The sequence below is a fragment of the Staurois parvus genome, unplaced genomic scaffold (assembly GCF_062004578.1).
Source record: "Staurois parvus isolate SC_StPar_1 unplaced genomic scaffold, SC_StPar_1.0 ptg000054l, whole genome shotgun sequence".
NCBI lineage: Eukaryota > Metazoa > Chordata > Amphibia > Anura > Ranidae > Staurois > Staurois parvus.
Window position 1 is genome coordinate 3,413,293 of NW_028317850.1, and position 23,455 is coordinate 3,436,747.

Genomic DNA, 23,455 nt, shown 5'->3' on the forward strand with positions numbered 1-23,455 from the left:
GGTCACAGTACTCACATGGTACAGATTGGGCCAATCACTGCCCAATCATTGGCTGTGGCCAATCACAGATAATCACAACAAAAAACACTGAATTAATCTATTTCATTCATTTAAATGCTTGCCTATAGCAGTGAATTTCAGGCAATCATAATGTCTAAAAAAAAAAAAAAAAATGCTGATCACTTCCCTAGAGTTTTTATTACAGGTACCATCAATTTACACAGCGCTTTACATATATATTGTACATTCACATTAGTTCCTAACCCTCAAGGGGCGTACAAACTAAAGCCCCTAACTCACATTCATACATACACATACTAGGGCCAATTTAGACAGGATCCAATTAACCTACCAGCATGTCTTTAGAGTGTGGGAGGAGAATGGAGTAGCTGTAGGAAACCCATGCAGGCACAGGGAGAACATGCAAACTCCAGGCAGGTGGTGCGGTGGTTGGGATTCAAACCAACAACCTTAGTACTGTCACATGGCAGTGCTAACCATTTATTCACTGTGCTGCCCGTAGTTCAATGTTACTATGGTAACATTATATTACTCTGGTGACAGTGTTTTATTTAAAAAAAAATAATAAAAAAACTTAAAAAAGTAATACAAATTTAAAAAAATGTTAAATATATATATATATATTTTTCTTCCCACATGGTCACTAGTCAGTGTCCCTGATCACCACCACACCAGTTATATGATGCTGCACTGCACTGATGACAGTACGTGAAAAAAAATGGTGACATTGTATCTTTTAATTTCTTCATTTTTAAAAAAAAAAAAAAAACCTTGCCATGCCTCTTACTAAATACCGCAGACTGTCTACTTTCCAAAAAGGAGTAAGTTAGGGGAATATCTGTACTGTCCTGACATTTTTGGGCCTCAAGAAATGAGATAGGCCTTCAGCACATCAGGATTGATCGATTTTCAGATATATACCATAGCTTGTGGACTCTATAACTTTCCTACTTTAACCTTTCCTAATTAATAAACATTGCTTTTGGTTATTTTCACCAAAGAAATGTAGCAGTGTACATTCTGGCCTAAATATATGAAGAACAATTATTTATTTCCAACATTTTATAACAGAAACAATGACGTCCATATGTCATATGACGTCCTCCCACTCTCACTGCGCATGCGTGGCTCAGGGAGCGCGCAGTGCGGCGATCGGGCGGTGCGCTGTGTCCCTCGGACACAGCGGATCACCGATCACGGAAAGAGCCGAAGATGTCGGCTCGGTCATGTGATCAGCTGTGTCCAATCACATCAGCTGATCACATGTAAACAGAGAAATGCCAGTTATCATCATTTCTCTCCTCTCGAGCTGTCACGCTGACAGCTCGAGAGGAGAGCCGGTAATCGGCTTTCCGCAGAGGGGACATGTACACTGATCATCAGGGCACTGATGATCAGTGTGCCCTGATGATCTGTGTAGTCCCAGCAGTGCCACATGTCAGTGTACATCAGTGCCTTACGTCAGTGCCCATCAGTGCCACATCAGTGCCACATATCAGTGCCTACCAGTGCACATCAATGCCACATATCAGTGCCCATCTGAGCTGCCTTTCAGTGTCACCCATCAGTGTCAGTCAGTGCCACATATTAATGCCAATCAGTGCCACCTATCAGTGCTGCCAACCAGTGCCACATATCAGTGCCAGTCAGTGCCGCCTATCAGTGCCAGTCAGTGCTGCCTATCAGCGCGCATCAGTGCGCCTATCAGTGCCGCCTAACAGTGCCAGTCAGTGCCGCCTAACAGTGCCAGTCAGTGCCGCCTATCAGTGCTGCCTATCAGTGCCATGTATCAGTGCTGCCTTTCAGTGCCCATCAGTGATGCCTGTCAATGCCCATCAGTGCCACCTACCAGTGCCTCCTCATCAGTGCCCATCAGTGTCACCTATCAGTGTCCATCAGTGCAGTCTATCAGTGCCCATCAGTGCAGCCTCATTAGTGCACATCAGTGAAGGAGAAAAATCACTTATTTACAAAATTTTATAACAAAAACTAAGAAAAAACTTTTTTTTCAAAATTTTCAGTGGTTTTTGGTTTCTTTAAGAAAAAATAAAAAACCCAGAGGTGATTAAATACCACCAAAATAAAGCTCTATCTTTCTCAAAAAAATTATAAAAATTTCATATGGGTACAGTGTTGTTTGACCACGCAATTGTCATTCAAAGTGCGACAGTGCTGAAAGCTGGAAATTGGCCTGGGCAGGAAGGGGGTATAAGTGCCCTGTAGGCTAGTGGTTAAATACCAACAAAAGAAAACAAAATGATAAAAATTGTGTTCAAATACAGTGTTGAGTTACTGCACAATTGTCTGTAAGAGTACTGAAAGCTGAAAATTGGCCTGGGAAGGAAGGGGTTAAAAATGCCCAGAATTAAAGTGGTTAAAATATGTTTTTGTTGCAGTGTGTTCACATATGCTTTAACCACTTCCCGTCAGGCCCATGTACATAAACGGCAGCAGTGCAGGAGCGGGTGGCCGTTTATAAACATCCTCCCGCTTCCCTGCCTGTGCGCACTCCCTGGGAACACCAATCGCTGTACGGGACCTCTGTGTGAGGTCCCGATCATGTGATCACTGATTGGCCAATCAGTGATCACATGAATAGCAGTAAACAAGATGTCACTTCCTGACATCATTGCTTACTACTTGTGAAATCTGTGAATGATCACATGGTACAAGGCTATTCACAACAGCCTCGTGCCATGTGACAAGCTGTGACCAATCACAGCTCGCACAGTATTTCTCAATGGATACAAGAATGCAGCCAGAGAGGAGAACTGATTGCTTCTACATTCTATATGGGTGTAAAAGCAATTAGTGTAGAAAAAAAAATAAAATCTTCATCACCCCCCACAAGTATGGTGACACTGTACTGCTAGGGTGACAGTATGTTAAAAAAAAAACCCATAAATAATATAACATTTTTTTATAAAAATGTAAAAAAAGTTTTTAAAAATTATAATTTTTGGTTATAAACTAATTTGGTTTTTTTTTTTTTTTTTTTGTAATAAAAAGATAGCTGAATACATTTTGGCCAAGATTTATGAAGAAATATTTATTTGCAAATTTTATAAGAAAAACATTTTTTTTCAAAATGTTTGGACTTTTATTGTTATAGCAAAAAAATAAAATCCAAGAGGTGAATAAATACCACCATCTATCTCAAAAAATGCTGAAAAATTCATATGGGTACAGTGTTGCATGACCGCTCAATTGTCATTCAAAGTGTGATAGCACTGAAAGCTGAAAATTGGCCTGGACAGGAAGGGGTTAATAGTGTCTGGACTTGAAGTGGTTAAAGCTGAAGTTTATTTAAAAAAAACAAACAAACAATTTTTCTCCACAGCTTTAATTAATTACCCAAAAGGAAGTATACCCTTCAATATGCAGGCTGCTAGATCTAGTTCTGTAGAACTCTTCTCTGCTATCAATGAGAGAAAGCAAAAGAAAATCTCAAATTTTGGATTGTCACCAGAACAAGAATAGAGAGCAAATCTTCCACCAATGAGGACTCTGGTGACAACCGGGGATTTGTTCACTTTGGAGGGACTTCCTCTCACTTCCTTTTTCAGGACATGAAGGAAGATCTCTCATTGGGACACAGATAGCAAAAAAAAAAAAGCTTGACAGGAATTATAACCCCCTCACCTTATCCGAAATGAAAAAAAGTTCTACCTTTAGTTCTGATTGAATGTAAAAAAATCAATATGCAAATTCCAACAACTTTTAGCAAACTATCGGATATATCAATTTATTATCAAAAACTAGCTACCCCTATACATTATCTGGTGCAAATCACATGTAATCAAAAAGGTAAAGGTTTCTAGACGTTCTCCATAATTGTAGATGAACTTCTCTTGAGTAATGTGACCCATTCTCCAGACTGTGTAGCCCACCGGATCAGTGAAAACAATATTATGAAGACTTCCTAAGCTGCTCAGACCTACAGATGTACAGCCAAACCTCTCTTGTTTGTTGACCTAGCAGAAAACAAGTGAAATACCTAAACTGTTATTGCATTATTATTTTCAGAATTCTGGGGCATCATGCAAATTTTCCAAAATGAACACAATAATGATTCACAGTTCCAAGTACAATGTGTGACTCAAGCTCGGAGTACGTAACAAGAGCAGGAAACAGAACACAATGCTCAGGAGATTACCACTTCACTTATGGGACCCTCAAGGGACACCAACTTACTGTTTATTCAAACTACAAAGGCTGTTTTGTGGCTACTGGCAGAAAAAAACATGCACTTTGTGAAATGAGCCAGTACATAAAACTCAGCTGAAGTATTCTTGACCTAGGTATGTTGTCTTCAAAAAAACTTCAAGATCAAGTTCTGGTCATCGAACAGACATTTTAGAACCTAATTTAAAAAATACTGTAAGTTACTAAATTTTACAAATAGTATCTCAGGTATAACTGTGTCTGGAGAACACTGCTGCTCTGCAGCATGTGGTTTTGAAAAATAAATCCTACTATTCTTTAACCCCTTCATGATGAAGTTTAACCCCTTCCCGCCGGCGCCTCCCAGCCCTTAAAGAGTTTCAGATGCCGGGAGGCAGGGCGGGTGGGGTGTGGTTTAGGGATCATGTGACCGCCGTGACGCGTTGTCATGGCGGTCACATGATCGGGAAAGGTCCCAATCAAAAGAGCAGACCAGGACCTTTCCGTGAGTACCGCACATGTGTGCTGGGAGCGTGCAGGGCGCGTGCTCTCAGCACATATGTTTTTTGTTACATGAACGCAAATGTGCAGCCGCTCGGCGTCTAGGCCCAGACACCGGGAGGCCGTATATTTGTGTGCGGCCGGCGTAAAGGGGTTAAACAAATCGTAAAGTGGTATTTTATCATACCAAGTTACGATTTGTAAAAACAAGACTGTATTGAATTGCAGCTCTCTAGTTCTTAGTCTTCATGCACACTGGACGTTTTTACAGTGGCTGTTTTTGGCTTTGACGTTTGTCTACAGCCAGTAAACCCCCAGCATGTTATTATTATTATTATTATTATACAGGATTTATATAGCGCCAACAGTTTGCTCAGCGCTTTACAATATAACAGGAGACAATACAGCAACAATACAGTTCAATACAAGAGGGTTAGGAGGGCCCTGCTCCTTGGAGCTTACAATCTATCCTATGTGTTCATGCACGCATAGACTGTAATCAACATTTTTTGGCAGGGGCGTTTTTTGGCTGGAAAAAAACCCAGGACTACTGGGTTTCTAGAGGAGTTTAGCTGTAAAAAACGATCTAATGCTGCAAAACGCTGTAACCCATGGTAAATTGCGGCAAACCGACATTTTTGGACTTTTTCTTTACAAAAAAATATTTTTGGGGTCAAAAAACGCTAAAAAACGCAAAAAAAACGGCAAAACGCCACTAAACGCTAATGCAAAAATGCTAAAAATGCTGTAAAACTCAAGTTTTTAACGTGACTTTACACAGCAAACATTACCAGTGTTATTAAAACACCCAGTGTGCATGGAGCCTTACGCTCCATGTACACTGCAGCTGATAAACGCACGTTCAGGAGTTTTTCTGCGTTTTTTTCAGCAGCCCCTGAACTTTCCCTAATGTTTTCTTATGTGTCCATATACACTATGTCATTTACAGGCAGTTGAGTTTACAGTCGTTTTTTTGAACACACCAAACTTGCGTTCAGGAGTAGATTTTATCAGCTTTTCAAATTTTTTAACTCTTCCATTTCCAGATGCTGTCCAGAGTCTTTGTTCATCATGACAAATGCATGCAAAGCGTTTTCCCGGTACTCAAATGGACCTAGTACACTATACTTTGAGGTTTCGGATAAAAGAAAATATATTAGACACTGCTGCAATAATTTCTGCACAGAAATGAGCTAGAAACTCTTCCTAGATTGTAAGCTTGAAAGAGCAGGGCCCTCGATCCCCTCATGTTTTGCATTGTATTGGTATTGTTCTGTCACATGTTCTGTCCCCTTTGTAATGTACAGCGCTGAGCGAACTATTGGCGCTTTATAAATACTGTATAATAATAATAATAATAATAATAGAACACATCCAAACACCACAAAAAAAGACAGCTAATCTTAACAAATACTGCTCTCTCTGCTTCTGCTCTATTTCTCTCAAAATATCTGAATTAGTTAATTTTTTACTGTTTTTCAGTGCATTCTGGGCATTTTGGAAGGTTTCCTGAGTTTATCTTTAAAAAACGCTTCTAAATGTAAACATTCATAAACGCACATAGACACAGTATGCAAACGCTGCTAAACAGATGTTTTTTAACCTACAGGTGAAACTCGAAAAATTAGAATATCGTGCAAAAGTTCATTCATTTCAGTAATGCAACTTAAAAGGTGAAACTAATATATGAGATAGACTCATTACATGCAAAGCAAGATAGTTCAAGCTGTGATTTGTCAGAATTGTGATGATTATGGCTTACAGCTCATGAAATCCCCAAATCCACAATCTCAGAAAATGAGAATATTGTGAAAAGCTGCAATATTCTCGGCTCAAAGTGTCCCACTCTAATCAGCTAATTAAGCCATAACACCTGCAAAGGGTTCCTGAGCCTTTAAATGGTCTCTCAGTCTGGTTCAGTAGGAATCACAATCATGGGAAAGACTGCTGACCTGACAGTTGTGCAAAAAACCATCACTGACACCCTCCATAAGGAGTGAAAGCCTCAAAAGGTAATTGCAAAAGAAGTTGGATGTTCCCAAAGTGCTGTATCAAAGCACATTAATAGAAAGTTATGTCGAAGGGAAAAGTGTGAAAGAAAAAGGTGCACAAGCAGCAGGGATGACCGCAGCCTGGAGAGGATTGTCAGGAAAAGGCCATTCAAAAGTGTTGGGGACTTTCACAAGGAGTGGACTGAGGCTGGAGTCAGTGCATCAAGAGCCACCACACACAGACGGATCCTGGACATGGGCTCCAAATGTCATATTCCTCTTGTCAAGCCGCTCCTGAACAACAAACAATGTCAGAAGCGTCTTACCTGGGCTACAGAAAAACAGACCTGGTCTGTTGCTCAGTGGTCTAAAGTCCTCTTTTCTGATGAGAGCAACTTTTGCATCTCATTTGGAAACCAAGGACCCAGAGTATGGAGGAAGAATGGAGAGGCACACACTGCAAGATGATTGAAGTCCAGTGTGAAGTTTCCACAGTCTGTGTTGATTTGGGGAGCCATGTCATCTGCTGGTGTTGGTCCACTGTGCTTCACTAAGTCCAGGGTCAACGCAGCCGTCTACCAGAAGATTTTGGAGCACTTCATGCTTCCTTCCGCAGACGAGCTTTATGGGGATGCTGACTTCATTTTCCAGCAGGACTTGGCACCTGCCCACACTGCCAAAAGCACCAAAACCTGGTTCAATGACCGTGGGATTACTGTGCTTGATTGGCCAGCAAACTTGCCTGACCTGAACCCCATAGATAATCTATGGGGCATTGCCAAGAGAAAGATGAGAGACATGAGACCGAACAATGCAGAATAGCTGAAGGCCGCTATTGAAGCATCCTGGTCTTCCATAACACCTCAGCAGTGCCACAGGCTGATAGCTTCCATGCCACACCGCATTGAGGCAGTAATTGCTGCAAAAGGGTCCCAAACCAAGTACTGAGTTCATATGCATGCTTATACTTTTCAGAGGTCCGATATTGTTCTATGTACAATCCTTGTTTTATTGATTGCATGTAATATTCTAATTTTCTGAGATTGTGGATTTGGGGTATTCATGAGCTGTAAGCCATAAGCATCACAGTTATGACAAATCACGGCTTGAACTATCTTGCTTTGCATGTAATGAGTCTATCTCATATATTAGTTTCACCTTTTAAGTTGCATTACTGAAATAAATGAACTTTTGCACAATATTCTAATTTTTCGAGTTTCACCTGTATGTTTTCCAGCAGTCTGTTTCCATCGTTCAGAAGTGTCCCTTGTACATGGAGCCTTAGATGTCTTAGATTTTCACCCTGAAGTCATCACAGAGGACAAGGGGGCACTCTTTACGTCTGGAGGAAAAGAAATTTAATCTTCAAACATGGAAAGGTTTCTTCACAGTAAGAGCTGTGAAAATGTAGAATAGACTCTGGCCAGCTCAGTGGATTGCTTTAAATAAAAGCCTGGGTTCTTTTTTAGATACACAGAATATAACTGGATACTAACAATTATAGGTAAAGTTGATCCAGGGAATATCCGATTGCCTCTCGGGGGATCAGGGAGGAATTTTGTTCCCTGCAGGAGCAAATTGGATCATGTTTTGCTGGGGTTTTCTGCCTTCCTCTGGATCAACTGTGGGTATAGGATTATAACTTTTTTCTTTAATGGTTGAACTGGATGGACTTTTGTCTTTTTTTCAGCCAGACTAACTATGTAACTATGTGATGGCTGCATATTGTAAAGGCTTTTTCCTTTAGTTTCACCTGGTGATTCATCCAGTAAGTCTGTTATTTTCAAATTACTTTAACAGACCAAGATGGCCAGACAAAATAACAGTTAAAAAATTAAAAACAAATGCAGCCACCATATATATAGATTGGTAAGATCCAGCATCATTTGTTGTATATGATGAATGATGCCTGACGAGCAGCCAGCAGGATGACCTCCCACAAAGATGATGCCCCACCACACTCCCATTGCTAAATGACAGCTCCTTAGCTACTGCTGTAATGTAAACAGAGTAGTCAGGGATGCTAGGTGACATAATTGATAAAATATGGTCAGTTCTTTAGCTGATGTAGTAATGTACACAGAGCTGTCAGGGATATTAATGACCACATATAGTCCACATTCTAGTCAATGGGAGCTGAATGTTAAAAACCAATAATGGCCATTTTCTAGGCTAATAGGCAAGGGATTGTACAACAAATGGCTAAGGAGAGCTGCCCTGGACAACAGATACCAAAGAAAAAAATGTTTTAAAAATGTAATTTACCGGGGAGCGGTAATTTTAATAATACTTATGAAAAATTGTATTTTCCTATACAGTGGGGCAGTGTCCACACTGCATAGGTGAACTGCTTGTTTTTGTTAAGGGGGCTGCAGAGTGGAGATATACTTACCTAATACTCCAATCCTCCGAGTCCAGGTCCCTGTCGCTCCTGCCACACCCCCAACAGCACATTATTAGTTTTGTAAATGGACATCCAGACATCATGACGCCCATAAACTAGCTCTGGACGTGAGGGCAGCACGAACAGTCCACCGCTGGACATGGGGGAGTGCTTTTTTCCAAAGGATCGAAGGATCAAGTAAGTATAGCTTTTCCTTGTGCCCCTGGACAAAACGAGCAGTTAACCCACGCAGTGCAGGCACTGCCCCACTGCATGGGAAAACAAAAAGAGAAACAATACAATTGCAAAATCCGTTTAAACAAAATGCATACAACCTACTGTAGAAAATCTGCCATATGCAAAGAAGAGATATACCCTTTGAATTGTAGGTAAATAACAGCTTCAGTTACTTACTTCTGTTTGTATACAAAGCAGCTAGGAATTCCCTTTGTCTATATCAGGCATTTATCCTAGATGAGGGTCTGGTATAATGTTAAAGGTGACCTCCCAAAAATACTTACCAGACCCTTATTCTTGATGAAAATAAGGAGGAGGAGAGGGACAAACATGCATCCCCCCTCCTGAAACAGATACCAGATCACAAGCCCTTAAAGCCACTAAACCCAGCACCCTGCATTCACTATATCTGGTCTCACACAGTACATAGAACATGAAAATGCAATTAGTAAATATAAACTGCTAAATACCTTTTCTCATCAGCAGTTAGAGCAGTCTTGTGACTTCAGCAGAGCACTGGTTAAAGCTTGTAGGAAGAGTTTTCTTTCTGCTCTAAAAGGATGCAAAACCGCTAACCTCTGTTTAGACAGTGCTGATTGGCCCTGTGCTGATCACATGCACTCTCCCAATCAAAAAAACCCTCTCTAGCAATACACACTACACTGAGCATGTGCAGAAGAGCTATGGGTTCAGTCTGTCTTATCAGGTGGACATTTGAACAAGAGGAGGGGATCAAACAGCCTTTTTACACAATGCAGAGGATTAACCCCTTAGGTTCCACTGTGAGTATAACAAGCATGCTTTGCTGCATATACAGACTGATTTTACTGTTGTAGGTTTAGTAACATTTTAACATGGAAAAGCACCTTGTTCCCATGTTGATGCAGAGAGGAGGCTCTTCCCCGCAACCCTAGTCTGGAAGGGGGCGTATCGGAATCTGGAAGTACCTCTATGATACGCGGGACCAAAGATACTACCCCCATGTGAATGGGTGGGACATAGTACCCATACTCATTCACAGAAAAACAGTAAATGCTGACACCACACTTTTTGACAAGCTTTTTTTAAAAAAAAAAAAAAAAAAAAATGTCCCACAATGTAAACCTATCATTAATCTTGTCAATCATGATAAATCACACCTCTTGATCTGCCAAAAGAAAAATTCCTGCTGAAAACTATGCACTTCCACCTCTCACTCACACCGAATACATTTTCTGGGCCCCACTGTTAACTGTAAACCCAGGAGTAGGGTGATGGCAATAACTGTATTTGGACAATGCTAATGCTCAAATAGTGTGATCAGTGATATCAGCGCTATCCCTGCCCCTTTGTTTACATGGTTGGGCATTTTGGGTAAATTACTGGGGCTGTGTGACATCACTAAGAATGTGGCGGGTGCATGTAGCAGAAATCTATTATATTTCTCTTGTTCAGTTTGCAGGCTGAATAAGAGAAATTTAGCAATGTATGGATAGCTATAGGGAAATTCGGTAATTTCTTCAATTCACACACAACTTTGTAAACAGCACTTCTATGTAATCTGAGTGTACCAATACAGGTGTACCTCAGTTTATGAATTGAATGTGTTCTGTGGGATATTTGTATTGTGAAAAATTCGTAAACCAAAATTCGGTTTCCCATAGGAATGCATTGAAAACCAATTAATTTGTTCCCAAGGTCAGAAAAAAGTAAAAAAAAAAGTCTTTCAAACTCTTCATAAAGTGCACTTTAAAGGCATAAATACTGTACAGTGACATGATTAAAAAAAACATTCGTAAATGCATTGAAAACCAATTAATCCATTCTGGAGGTCAGAAAAAAGTAAAAAAAAGTCTTATCTGTTCAAAACTCTTTATAAAGTGCACTTTAAAGGCATAAATACTGTACAGAAACATGATTAAAAAAAATTTGTAAATGCATTGAAAATCAATTAATCCGTTCCGTAGGTCAGAAAATCAGAAAAAAGTAAAAAAAAGTTTTATCTGTTCAAAACTCTTTATAAAGTGCACTTTAAAGGCACAGAGCCAACGCTATAAACGCTTCGTATTGCAAAAAAAAAATTGTAAACTGTGGCATTATTTTCAATAGATTTTCATTTGTAAACCGAAAATGACGTTGACTGAGGCATTCGTCAACCGATGTACGCCTGTAATATGTATACATATGACCAAGTCAATGAGTGCTTTATGTTATGTGACCCACACTAAGGGGTTTACTAATAAATACTTTCACCCAAGAATTACAAAACTTGCACAGATCCTGGATTGTTTTCATTAAAATGACTCCTCGTTTGCTAATTTTTGTATTTGTGATGGGAGTCATGACATCTAGATACCTGAAGACAAGGTTGTATTTCACAGTATTTTTAGCCCTGGTTCACACCGCTGCGATTTCAGGTTGGGAATTTAAAATCGTACCTGAAATCAGATCTAATGAATGTGAATGTGATTGCCTTAACATACGCGATTTGCTGCGCCTCGATTTCAAAAGTAGTTCTTGTATTACTTTGTCTGCAGTTTGTTGTGATTTGAAATACACAGACTACAATAGAAATTGAATTTGCAAAACACAAGTGTGTCTAAATATGTGCAATTTGTGATCATTTTTATTAACCCTTTCCTAGTTTTTTCCTGCTGCCTCTGCCTGTTCATGCCTGACTCTCACATTGTTCCTACGTGTGACTAGTACAGCCCCACCCCACATCTCCTCTGATGTCCCCTCTGACAAGTAGCAGGACATGTAAATTGCAAGAAATCGCCAGAAAACGCAATGGAACATGCAAGAAATCATTGGGAAATCTTTACACGTTGCAAACAAATCTTCAGAGAATGTGGTGAAATTGCAAACAAAACGCGCGATTTTAAATTGCATCCAGTGTGAAACAAGCCTAACACCCTGGTCACATCAAGTCCGACTTTGAAATCGTGCAACTTCAGTGAAGTCGCATGAATTCAAAGTCGGGAAACGTGCTGATTTCAAGTGCGATTTGCAAGACATTTGACAGAGATGTCTATGCAAATTGTACGAAAAGTAGTCATGTACTTCTTTAGAAATTGGTGCTGCTCCGACCAAGTCAGATTTGACCGCTGTAATTGTGGACAATAGGGTGCGACTTGGCATATAATTTGCAAGTCGCATGGCATGCCAAATCGCAGCCGATGTGGCTTAGCTCTGGTTCACACCGCCAAGATTTCAGGTGCGATTTGGGAATTTAAATCGTACCAGAAATCGGATGAATGTGAATGTGAGTGTCTTAACATACGCAATTTGCTGCAGTGTGATTTCAAAAGTAGTTCTTGTATTACTTTTTCTGCAGTTTGTTGCCATTTCACATATATAGACTACAATAGAAATTGCACTGCAAAACACAATGGAAAATGCAAGAAATCGTTGGCAAACAAATCTTCAGAAAATGCATTGAAATCTTAAACAAAGCGCGCGATTTTAAATACAGCTATGCTTAACATGACATATTCCCATAGGTAGCCTAATACGCATTTCCTCCACTCTAATTCCACTTTAATTGCAGTTGGGTTGGATCTATATTTAACATTCTACAGTTATGGTTGTGGTGGTATTGTGGTTCAAACACAAGAAACAGGAAGTTCTGAAGAAAAAAGCTTCATCATTTGCATTTGAACTTCAAAATAACTCTCATTACCTTGTAAACAATTGCATTTATCAGTTTCAGTAGGCATACAAATTTGCGTAAAAGTAAAAAAAATATATATATAATGTAAATATCAATAAAGTGATTCAAAAAGACAGTTTTAAAAATGGATTATTAGTAGCCAGTTAGATTTGACGTAACTTTTATGGATTCTTGGGGAAAGCATATTATATGAACATTGAGACTTAAAGTATAACTAACCACTTGTCTACCAGGCACTTATACCCCCTTATTTACCAGGCCAATTTTCAGCTTTCAGCGCTGCCGCACTTTGATTGACAATTGCGCGGTCATGCAACATTGTACCCATATGAAATTTTGATCATTTTTTTCTCACAAATAGAGCTTTCTTTTGGTGGTATTTAATCGCCACTGGGTGCTTTACTTTTTGCGCTATAAATAAAAAAATGCAAAAAATTAAAAAAAAAAAAAAAAGTTTGTTTCCATTATAAAATTTTTCAAACAGGTAATTTTTCTCCTTTACTGATGTGCGTTGATGAGGCAGCACTGATGGGCACTGATAGGCGGCACTGATGGGCACTGATAGGCGGCACTGATGGGCGGCACTAAAGGGCACTGATAGGCAGTACTGAGGTGGCACGGATAGGCGGCACTGATAGACAGCACTAATGAGGTGTCACGGATAGGCAGCACTAATATGCAGCACTGATAGGCAGCACTGATAGGTGACACTGATGATGGGTACTGATAGACGGCACTGACTGGCATCACTGTTGGGCACTGACTGGCAGCACTGACTGGCACAACCGCTGGGCACTGACTGGTGGCACTGACTGGCAGCACTGCTGGGCTGCACTGGTGGGTGGCACTGGTGGGCAGCACTGGTGGGTGGGCACAGGTGGGTGGCACTGGTGGGCACAGGTGGGTGGGCACCGGTGGGTGGCACTGCTGGGCACAGGTAGGTGGCACTTCTGGGCACAGGTGTGTGACACTGCAGAGTGGCACAGGTGGGTGGCACTGCTGGGCACAGGTGGGTGGCACTGCTGGGCACAGGTGGGTGCACTGCTGGGCATAGGTGGGTGATCTGCTGGGCACCGGTGGGCGGTGCTAGTGGGCGCACTGCTGGGCACAGGTGGGCGGAACTTGTGGGTGGCACTGCTGGGCACCGATCATCAGGGCACTGATCATCAGTGCCCTGATGATCGGTGCCGATCCTCGCTCTGACAACTGCCGGTTCTCGGCAGTACTTTCCTCACGATCTGACAGCGTGAGGAAAGTGCAGCCGAGAACCGGCACTTGCATTTCCCTGTGATCAGCGTGTCATTGGACACCGCTGATCACGTGGTAAAAGGTCGCTGTGATTGGCCTTTTACCACATCACGTGATCAGCTGTGTCCATAGGACACAGCGATCACGGAGATCGCCGGGTGCGCGCCCCCTGGGGCGCACAGGAGAGCGCGTTCTGGGAGGACGTCATATGACGTCCACCCAGAACTGGCCGGCCGCAGTGCAGCTATCATTCGGCTATCTGTGGTCGGCAACTAGCTAAAGGCAAACCTTTTGTTTTAGGTTTTAGACAGAGTGGAGAGGGATTAGAATACTTGTCAGGTTTTTATTGCTGTCTGTGCCTCCATAGGGAGAGTTACCCTCTTTATTTGTGGTGTTGACTGACTGTTATCACCTAGATTAAAAGAGAAAGAAAATCGCAAATTTTGAGTTATCGCCAGAACAAGAATAAAGAGGAAATGTTTCAATGGAGATACTTGTTCTGGTGACCTTGTTGATAACCAGGGATTTCCTTTCTCCCCCTGTTGTGGCTACATGACAGGAAAAGGGAAATATCACCAATGGTACATAAAAAAAAAAAAACTGACGGGTTATTATTTATTACAGGTACTTATATAGCGCCGTCAATTTACGCAGTGCTTTACATATTGTACATACACATCAGTCCCTAACCCTCAATGAGCGTACACTCTAAGGTCCCTAACTTACATTCATACATACACTAGGGCCAATTTAGACAGGAGCCAATTAACCTACCAGCATGTCTTTGGAGTGTGGAAGGAAACCGGAGTACCCGGAGGAAACCCACGCAGGCACAGGCAGAACATGCAAACTCCATGCAGGTGGTGCTGTGGTTGGGATTTGAACCAACGACCCTAGTACTGCCAGGCAGAAGTGCTAATCATTTAGCCACTGTGCTGCCCATGACTATCTTTTAATCTATTCAAAATGAAATAAAGAATTTATACTTTAGTTCTACTTGAAAGTTTTAACTTTTGCTTATTGGGTTAGATATATTTATTCTGATAGGGTTAAATCTGCTCATACTAATTATAAAGCAGTTCTACAATCCAACTAATTTTGACAGCATCAGGTGGCAATCTTGTATTGATTTGATTGCCTTAACGCCACATGACTTCTTGGGAAGGGGAAGCAATCAGTCAGGGGGAGTAATATCTCACTTATCCCTCCACCCCCCGATATGTTGGTCACATTTGCTTGTGCACCCTCAGATCAGATAAGGAAATGTATAATGTTTCCATCTATGTTTTTGTTCAGGTTTAAAAAACACATTTATTCATACTTTATTGTTATTAATAAATAGTAATAATATATATGAATGTTTTATATATACATTTGCCAAGCTGCAGTTTCTAAAGCGAGCAAAATCCTCTCTTGTATTAAAAGAGGTATAGACTCCAGAGAGAGAGATATCATATTACCCCGGTACAAATCATTAGTAACACCTCATCTGGAATATGCAGTTCAGTTTTGGGCACCAATTCACAAAAAGAACATTGGGGAACTGGAGAAAGTGCAGAGAAGGGCAACCAAACTGATAAGAGGCATGGAGGAGCTCAGCTATGAGGAAAGATTAGAGGAACTGAATTTATTCTCTCTTGAGAAGAGGAGATTAAGGGGGGATATGGTCAATATGTATGAATACATCAGTGGTTCATATAGTGAACTCGGTGTAGCATTATTGACCTTGAGGTCATCACAGAGGACAAGGGAGCACTGTTTACATCTAAAGAAAAAAAGATTTAATCTCCAAATATGGAAAGGTTTCTTCACAGTGAGAGCCGCGAAAATGTGGAATAGTCTCCTTCTAGAGTTGGTTCTGCCTAGTAGATTGCTTTAAAAAAGTCCTGGATTCTTTCTTCTTGGATACACAGAATATAACTGGATACTAACATTTATAGGTAAAGTTGATCCAGGGAATATCGATTGCCTCTTGGGGGATCAGGAAGAAACTTTTTCCCCTGCAGGAGCAAATCATGCTTTGCTGGTTTTTTTGGCCTTCCTCTGGATCAACTATAGGTATAGGATTATAACTTTTTTTTTTATATATATGGTTGAACTAGATGGACTTTTGTGTTTTTTTAGCCAGACTAACTATGTAACTATGTATATGTACAGTAACTATGTAATTATGTAAGGCAGACCAGGAGCACAGAGAAACTAGGAAGTAGCTCAGGCAACGCAGGCTGCACTGAGCATGCCTTAGATAGGGAAACAGACTGGAAGACAGGCCAGGAAGTGATAGAAGGAAAAGGTGTATATATATCCACAGGAGAGCAGGTAATGTGAATGGAATCAAAGGTTTAGCAGAACCACTGCAGCAAAGAGGTAAGAATTTTTCTATCAAGAAACTGCAGGCTAAACCGTGACAACACATACAAGAATGTGAATTCAATTCCGCATGACCTTAAGAGTCTTCGACCTAGAACACATATGCAGGAAGTGAAGTTAATGATTTTGATATTTGTTTTGGGTCAGTAACCCAGAGTACTGAAAAAAGTGGATCAGCATGACTACCAGCAAATTTTCAGCGGGAGAGGTCTGGAATGGCAACATACACATCTGTCAGTACAGGTTTTCTGCATATAAACTGAAACAAATACCAATGTAATTAGCAATAGGCCTGTTTCACTGTACATATTATATTTATCTTTTTGCACAAATCAGTAGTTATTCCAATCACTGTATTATTATTATACAGGATTTATATAGCGCCAACAGTTTGCTCAGCACTTTACAATATAAAGGGAGACAATACAGCAACAATGCAGTGCAATACAAGAGGGTTAGGAGGGCCCTGTTCCTTGGAGCTTACAATCTAAGAGGGAGGGGCTGGTGGTACAAATGGTAATAATTGTGGGGGATGAACTGATAAAAGGAATAGAAGATTCCGTTATTAGCTGAAGGCGGCATAGGCTTCCCTGAAGAGAGATTTTCAGAGAGCGCCTAAAAGTGAGCAGAGTAGGCGATAGTCGGATAGATTTGGATAGAGAGTTCCAGAGGATGGGAGAGGCTCTGGAGAAGTCCTGGAGACTAGCATGGGAGTAGGAGACAAGGGAGCTAGAGAGCAGGAGGTCGTGCGAGGAGCAGAGAGGACGGTTTGGGTGATATTTGGAGACAAGATTGGTGATGTAATTTGAGGCAGAGATATAAATGGCTTTATATGTTATTGTTAATGTTTTGAATTTTATTCGTTTGGCAATGGGAAGCCAGTGAAAGGATTGGCAGAGAGGGAAGGCAGATATGGAACGGTTAGTAAGGTGGATGAGTCTGGCAGCAGCATTCATGATAGACTGAAGAGGGGATAGCCTGCGATTAGGTAGCCCATTGATGAGAGAGTTACAATAGTCAAGGCGAGAGATAACAAGGGAGTGAATAAGTTGCTTAGTGGTTTCCGAGGTTAAGAACGGGCGTATCTTGGAGATGTTGTGGAGGTGAAGGCTACAAGATTTGGATAGTGATTGGATTTGGGGCTGAAAGAACAGATGGGAGTCTAGGATTACACCTAGCTCCCTGGCATGAGGGGAGGGACTGATGGTTGTGTTATTGATCTTGATGTAGAAGTCAGGGGAGGCGGCACGGGCTGGAGGGAATACTAAGAGCTCAGTTTTGGAAAGATTGAGTTTGAGAAAGTGGAGTGACATCCATGCCGATATGTCACTTAGTACGTTAGTAATGCGAGAGGAGACTGAGGGGGTGAGGTGAGGAGTAGAAAGATAGAAGGATAGCAGTTAGTGCTGGTCCTACATTTAGACACCTTAAATCGAAAATATATATAAACACAGATAGTAATGCATATACTTGTAGTTAGAAGTAAAAAAATGTGATCTCTAGTCATGTTTAAAATGTTAGGATAACAAAAGCAGTGGGTCTACCTCCAGTTTTTGGAGTTTGCCCTATCAAAAAATGTTGAACGAAATTCTACTAGTGTATACCCAGCTTTAGATCAAGCCTTGCAGCGATAGTAGCACAAATTCCCTCTGAGCAATATCCAGTAGCAGTTTGAGATAAAGGCTTGGGTAGAATTGTACTCTGCACCATATTAAAAGTGTGTGTCTGAAAGTGACCAATTGGTGGTGCCTAATATTGCTGCTGATACAGGTCAAAGGACTTGAGCTCTCTTAGTGTTTTGTTTGTATCCCCAATCATCAATTTATTAAGTTTAACAAAATTAGGGTTCTTCCAAATAGACATGATATACAGTTACCTTTTTTTACAGTGGGTCTTCCATCAAATTCTATGCTTGGGGGCATAGGTAGGATAAAGTGTTAAGAGGATAGCTATTCACCTCCAAGTCCTCATAAAGATTAGTTAACTATGTTTGGTGAATTATAATTTGCGGGTATAGGTGAAATTGTTTCACTTTGTTTTATCTCTAAGTCTATAATATGCTGGAGCTGGGCCAAAAGGCAGTACACCCAAGGATTTGGTGGCTTAATTCCCCCCTCTTTTTTGGTGCTCCAGGGCACTTCTTTTTCCAGGGTAGCTCTTCAAATATTGTGTTAATTTTTTTAACAAGTTCAAAAAGTAATGTAATCTGGAAATTGTGAAGGAGGCAAAGAGGTTGTGGCATCATAATCATGTTAATAATTTTGATTTTGACTCCATGTCTCAACTTTAACCCTGAATCTTTGAATCAATGGTACTATATTAAGGTGCATAATAACACGTATTCTCAAATATTTGAAGGTTTCTTCAACAGGTATATCACAGACTGGTAATTAAGTCTGAGTGGGGGAACTCTTAAAGAGCAGTAAGGCAGACTTAGTCCAGTTTATAGTCAGTTTTGAGTGCGATCCAAATAATTTAAGAGCATCCAAGACTGCTGAAAAGTGTCATTTAAAAACAATAGTATGTCATCTATATAGAACATTATCTTTTTTGTGAATGTTGCCATTTCGAAAATTGGTAATAGCTGGATCACCCCTGATAAAGGCTGCAAAAGGGCTCGATAGCTAAGTAAATAGAAGGAGTGACAAAAGGCACCCCTGCCTAGTCCCCCTATGCGCAAGCTGTCTGAGAGCAAACCCCCTCTTTAATTTTAGCCCAAGGACAAGAATAGAGCACCTACAACCAGGCAGTAAACCGAAGCATTGTAATACCTCCCAAAGATATGACCACTCTACATCAAACTGCAAGGCCTATTCCACTGGGATATCAACTGGAGTTTGCATTTTAGGATAGAGCCAGTTTAGATTCATGTCAGTTGATTTATTCTACATACAACTAGCCTGGCCATCATGAGTTAGCCCTAATTAGCTTAAAAAAATGGTTAGACAGGACTTTTTGTATCACTAGTGAGAGGAGACTGGATCTGGTGGGTCTTTCCTCTCCTTCAGTTGTAACAAAACAATTTCCTCACTCATAGCAAAATATCAGCATAACATTTAATCACTTCAACAGTAAAACCATCCTTGTCTGGCACTTTATTGTTGGGGAATATCGCTAAGGTCTCTGCCAGTTTATATATATATATATATATATATATATATGTGTGTATATACATACAGTATATATACTGCATGTGCATGTGTGTATATTTCAAATTACTTAATGTCTTTTTTACAATTATTATAAAATAGATATGTAATACAGTACATCCATGACACTGCTTTTACAGAGCATTACATGTTTCATAAAAAGAGAGCACAACAGAAGTAGTTTTGTTTCAGACTGTCTCTTCTACATTGAAACTCTGGACAGATATTTATGAAACAAAAAAGTGTTGGGAAAAGGAGGGGGGATAAGTCACTCCTTGGACACATTATGCTGTACAGTATGTGAAATCTCTTTTTCAGCACTGAAAACAGTACTCGTTGAGATTTGCTTGGTAAATTGCCTTGTAAATTTGTGAAATGAAGACAAGCACTTCACCTTCAAATTGGATGAAATATTTATTTGTAGTATTTAATATTTACCTTACCAAAAACATTTGTTTTACGTCCTAAATATAATAAAAACAATATACACTCACCGTCCACTTTATTAGGTACTCCTTTTCAATTGCTTGGTAACACAAATTACTAATCAGCAAATCACATGGCAGCAACTCAATGCATTTAGGCATCTAGACATGGTGAAGGCGACTTCCTGAAGTTCAAAGCAAGCATCAGAATGGTGGAAAAAAGGAAATTTAAGTGACTTTGAACGTGGCATGGTTGGTGGTGCCAGACGGGCTGGTCTGAGTATTTCAAACACTGTTGATTTACTGGGATTTTCATGCACAACCATCTCTATGGTTTACAGAGAATGGTCGGAAAACGAAAAAATATCCAGTGAGTGGCAGTTGTGTGGATGAAAATGCCTTGTTGATGTCAGAGGTCAGAGGAGAATGGGCAGACTGGCTGATGCTATTCAGATGGTAGGATCAAAATTTGGTGTAAACATGAAAGCATGGATCCATCCTGCCTTGTATCAATGGTTCAGGCTGGTCGTGGTGGTGTATTGGTGTGGGGGATATTTTTTGGCACTAGCAAGGTGTATCTAATAAAGTGGCCAGTGAGTGTATACAGAACACTGTAAACTCTACTGACATACTTGTCTGGTGATATTTGAATGTTCTTTCTACTATTTTTCTTAAGTGAATACATTTTGTTTAGACTATTGCCTTAAAATGTATGACTTACCTTACATATTATCAATAGCATTTCTTGTTTTTTTTCTGATATCTGCCTCTGTTTTTTCCTGGTCATGACTTGGCATAGATCCTGTTTACTGCTGTCTGCCTGCTGCTTATTCTGACCTTTTGTTTGCTACGTGACTATTCATGTCTGTCACCTTCCCCGTCTCTGGCTTGTACCCAACTAAGTCTACGTATTATGATTTGATACTTCTTCTGTTCACCTTTCTGTTAGATGGTGAAAACATGTCCTTGGAGACACCATCAGTGATAGTCTGATGCTCTGCTATTCCTTATATCATATCATTATGTCATTGATTACATACAGAGAATTGTTTTAGGAAGTCTGGGAATAATCAACCCATATATAGTTTCCCTACAACATTTGAGGTCAAGAGATCTGTCAACCAAATGGGCAAAATTAAAGAACCATGTGATGCATGATCCAGATATGTGCCATGGGTGTTAATATCTTAACCAGTCAAACTGGCCATCATCTTAGATAGATCTAGCTATAAATATTGGATGACCACAATATTACATATATTAAGTTAATACTAGCTGATATACCAGCTACACCAGATAATGATTTTTTTTGTTACATAGTTAGTCAGGCTGAAAAAAGACAAAAGTCCAATCCAGTTCAGCCATTAAAAAAAAAAAAAAAAAAGTTATAATCCTATACCCACAGTTGATCCAGAGGAAGGCAAAAAAAACCCAGCAAAGCATGATCCAATTTGCTCCTGCAGGGAGAAAAATTTCTTCCTGATCCCCCGAGGGGCAATCAGATGTTTCCTGGATCAACTTTACCTATAAATGTTAATATCCAGTTATATTCTGTGTTGGTTCTGAGCTGGCCAGAACCAACTCTTGAGGGAGTCTATTTCCACATTTTCACAGCTTTCACTGTGAAGAAGCCTTTCCGTGTTTGGAGATTCAATTTCTTTTCTTCCAGACGTAAAGAGTGCCCCCTTGTCCTCTGTGATGACCTCAGGGTGAATAACTCTACACCGAGTTCACTATATGAACCACTGATGTATTTATACATGTTGATCATATCCCCCCTTAATCTCCTCTTCTCAAGAGAGAATAAATTCAGTTCCTCTAATCTTTCCTCATAGCTGATCTCCTCCATGCCTCGTATCAGTTTGGTTGCCCTTCTCTGTACTTTCTCCAGTTCCCCAATGTTCTTTTTGTGAATTGGTGCCCAAAACTGAACTGCATATTCCAGACGAGGTCTTACTAATGATTTGTACCGGGGTAATATGATATCTCTCTCTCTGGAGTCTATACCTCTTTTAATACCAGAGAGGATTTTGCTCGCTTTAGAAACTGCAGCTTGGCATTGCATGCCATTATTAAGCTTGTGATCTACCAGAACTCCCAGATCCTTCTCCACCATTGATTCCCCCAGTTGTACTCCCCCTAGTATATATGATGCATGCATATTCTTAGCCCCCAAGTGCATCACCTTACATTTATCAACATTAAACCTCATATTATTTATTGGACACCAGTGAAAATTCCCAGCTAGATAAATTTAAATGACTCTTTGTTTCTTAAAGTGCGTTAAAGCAAAATAAAAAAAATTAATATGCAAGACATCTCTAAAATATGTGTACATTTCCCCATGTGCTATCTCTCTATCCCTAAAGCCCTGCAAGTACATTACATTACCTGTCAATCTGCTTGAAATGCACTCAGCTCTTAATCCTGCTGTGGGCTAATGACGCACAGTATTTTTGCAGTGTCAGGACTGCCTGGCTGTCTTTTGCTAAACTAGTCAAATCCTCCCACATTCCTCATCTCTACAACACTAATCTCTCTGTAGCCCAAGACATGAACTAGGAGAGCTAATTAGATTCCTTGAGATAACACAGGAAGTGTGCACAAGACAGCTCTCAATTTCTGGCATGACATGTATAACAAAACACTTTTGAGGGTATACTTAAAGTGCTACTAAACCCAGGACCCTGCATTCACTACATCTGATCTCCCTCGGTACACAGAACATGGAAGTGCAATTATTTTTGTAAATATAAACTGCTAAATACCTTTTATTATCAGCAGTTAGAGCAGTCTTGTGTCTTCTATCAGTGTCCAGCCGAGCACTGGTTAAAGGAGTTTTCATTTTGCTCTAGGAGAATGCAGAACCCCTGACTTCTGTCTGGACAGTGCTGATTGGCCCTGTGCTGATCACATGCACTCTCCCAAGAAAAAAAAACCTCTCTAGCAATGCACACCAAACTGAGCATGTGCAGAGTGACTGCACCTGATATGTCTTATCTTATCAAGAGATGAGGGGAACACAGGAAGAAGAGAAGGATCAGAGGATTAATCCCTTAGATACCACAGTGAGTATAACAAGCACGCTTTACTGCATATACAGACTGATATTACTGTTGTGGGTTTAGTAACACTTTAATAGACCAAAAGGAACCAAATAAGTTCAGTTTATTATTAGGGTTTACATCCAATTTAATTCTACAAAATAGTAACAAACACTGTAAACTGGTGAAAATCCAATTTTTCTAACCTTTCCTATGGCTGAATTAGTTTTAAATGGCCTCCTCAAATATGTGCTCTATTTGTACTGTCAT

General features: G+C 40.3%; 1 long non-coding RNA gene across 1 annotated transcript in view; it reads right to left on the reverse strand.

Annotated features, from left to right (window-relative positions):
* The window catches only part of LOC149470041 (uncharacterized), a 120,356-nt gene extending 99,386 nt beyond the window's left edge, over window positions 1-20,970 (reverse strand). Inside the window, exon 1 of the long non-coding RNA XR_016311289.1 lies at window positions 20,863-20,970. This is a non-coding gene — a long non-coding RNA (uncharacterized LOC149470041). The remainder of the gene's footprint in view (window positions 1-20,862) is intronic.
* Window positions 20,971-23,455: the final 2,485 nt, after the last annotated feature.